This window comes from Aotus nancymaae, unplaced genomic scaffold (genome assembly GCF_030222135.1).
Source record: "Aotus nancymaae isolate 86718 unplaced genomic scaffold, 86718_ANA_hifiasm-v0.15.2.pri h1tg000059l, whole genome shotgun sequence".
Taxonomy (NCBI): domain Eukaryota; kingdom Metazoa; phylum Chordata; class Mammalia; order Primates; family Aotidae; genus Aotus; species Aotus nancymaae.
Genome location: NW_026988473.1, coordinates 31,702,054 through 31,705,142, shown reverse-complemented (window position 1 = coordinate 31,705,142; position 3,089 = coordinate 31,702,054).

Below are 3,089 nucleotides of genomic sequence, written 5' to 3'. Positions count from 1 at the left end.
TAAAACTGATGAAAAGATATTTCTCCTTTTTTACCTGCTCTCTCATTTTACTTGGTCCTTGATACCAGCAGATTCTAGTAGAATTATTTTCAGTAAATATAGCATGAATTCAATAATATTCCACATTTCAATGGCTTTAAAGTAATAGAGCCTGCACATTAGCAAGATGGAAAGCAAAGTACTATTTGCTTATATCTATTGATACTAGTAGAAAAAAATCATCTTCTCTTAAAAAATAAATAAATCTATATTGTTAGCAGCAGAATCTGAAAGCTGAATTCCCTGGATTAGTGGTTTTAAATTGCTTTTCACATTCCTCTCGTGATTCTGAAAATCTGCTACAAGTGTTACTGAAAAGGTAAAAGTCATGAGGCACTTTCACCTCAACTTATCAAGAGTCATATGAACTTCCCCAAGTTCCTGCTCTCCCAGGCCAGCTCTGCTAGTTCTGTTTCCATATTCAGATTTTGAGTAAGATTTTGTTGTAAGAAAGAATTCCAGAACAAAAAGAAATTTTGAAGACAACTAAATTAGGTCATTTTTTCCAACTCTCAACATATTTTCATCTGTATAGACACAATTTTTGCTTTCAACTGTTGCCAACACTGGAGCTAAAGGGAATTTAGCTCACATTGAATATAAAAATACAAGATTTTTTTAAAAAAAATTTCAAACTGACACTTTCTATTTTTATTTAAAATGGGGCAAATGAATTTTTCTTATCCTAAGAGAAATATTTAGATAGTTATCTAAAATATCAGCAGTTTCATTTTATTTATTTATTTTGCCATTCTTCCCGCTGGAAGACTGAATGGCTGAATGATAATTGCTACAATAATGTCCAAAAAAATTCATGTTTTGTGTTAAATAAAAGAGAGAGAAGAAAGACAGGAAAATCAAAATGACAGAACTTATCATGTCATAACATATCACACTGTCAGAATCTTTAATTTGATGTCAAAAAAAAGCCCCCACCTACAGATGTGCTACAACTAGCAATTTTTAGTCATCCAGGAATATTTGACATCTATTCATATTCTATTACCTTGCTTGATGCTTTTATTTTTCATTTATTTTAAATTTTTCTTTCTTTGGTTTATTATTATAGTCTACAAAAGTGTATCAATATGTATCACATTCTTTCTTGTCTGATCCCTCTTTTTCTAGGAAAATAAAAGTTAGCATTTTCTAAATTATTTTTGTGATTTTTTTTTTCTATCCTCTCTTTGAGGCATGGTTAAGTGGGCATTTCGTATCTGTATATAGTTTAATACTTTCAGCAATCTGAAATAAAGAGATAAATGTATTATATGTTTTTAACTACCAGCCAGAATGTAGATTTTATTGGCCAAGTATGATACATATTTTATAATCTTGTAACTCCTTAAGCCAATGATTCTTGACTTGATACACATTAGAATTAACTTAAGAGCTTTTAAAAGACATGGATGCTTAGTAAGGACAAATTAAATCAGGATCTCTTGGAGTGAGATCTAGGCACTGGTATTTTAAACAGTGCCAAGGATCATTCTGATGTGTAGTTCACGTTGAAATCCACTTTTCTAAGAGGACTAAGTAACTAAAAAGGGAGCTATCAATTTATTTCAAACTTGGTTTCAATGCATAATACTTGGAAAACATGGAAATACAATAAGGACTGAATTTGCTATTGCTTTATTAGTTTGATATGACCTGGAGTGGTTTATAAAGGAACCAGAGGTAAATTTACCCTGAGCCTGATAAAGCTTAAGCTTCAGTATCCCTAATTGCTTCTGCCTCTGTGAGTTCTGGGATTTGCTAAGATGCATGTAGTGCTCAGGTAGGATAAATCAGGCAGCAACCAGAAAGCATTTCTGTCTAGGGAGTACTTGTAATTTGCTTAAAGAGGTCTCAGAAGAAAGCAACTTGAGTTATTTAGTCCACAGAAATTCAATGGAATGTCTTTTATTATTTTATATTAATATTCAATTTCAAACTCATTTGTATGTTTGTAATTTTGCACTCTTTTTCTCAAAGATGGACTCAAAATTGTATATGCTTGACACTTTCCAGAGCCTGGATTTGTCTCTGAGTGTGACATGTTTAAAAACAGAAGAAGAGGTCATATTCCTAACTAGAAACTTAAATATTAGAAATTCAGAGTGGAGAAAGGCATATTGATACTTGTCTGAATATTGATAATATATTTCAAGGATATGGTGACTCTACTTTTGAAACAGACTTTTGAAATATTTAACTTAAATAATGTTGTATTTCAGTTGCTTCTCTAAGTTCTTTTGAGTAACTTTAATATATATTCTTTTTTTTTTTTAATTGCATTTTAGGTTTTGGGGTACATGTGAAAAACATGCAAGATTGTTGCATAGGTGCATACTTGGCAGTGTGATTTGCTGCCTTTCTCCCCTTCACCTATATGTGGCATTTCTCCCCATGCTATCTCTCCCCAACTCCCCACCCCCTGCTTTCCCCCTACACTCCCCCCCAACAGACCCCAGTGTATAGTACTCCCCTCCCTGTGTCCATGTGTTCCCATTGTTCAACACCCATCTATGAGTGAGAACATGCGATGTTTGATTTTGTGTTCTTGTGTCAGTTTGCTGAGAATGATGGTTTCCAGGTTCATCCATGTCCCTACAAAGGACGCGAACTCATCATTTTTGATGGCTGCATAATATTCCGTGGTGTATATGTGCCACATTTTTCCTGTCCAGTCTATCATTGATGGGCATTTGGGTTGGTTCCAGGTCTTTGCTATTGTAAACTGTGCTGCAATGAACATTCGTGTGCATGTGTCCTTATTCTTAAATGTCTTTCTAAATGAAAAACAACCTAATAATTTCTGTTTAATGAAATTCCCTCATTTTCCCTAAAATTGTACAAATTTTAATTTCTGCAAGAGCTCTTTCATTCCAGTATGCTTTCCTGATTTACCTTGGACTGATACACAGAAAATAAGGAACCTCTTGTTCACGGTACCTAATTTTATTACAACCAACATTGCATTTTCCTGTATTAGCAGCAATGTATACATCTATTACAATACTTACATAATTTTACCCTAGATGTTTGTCTAGATATCTTGTATGTTT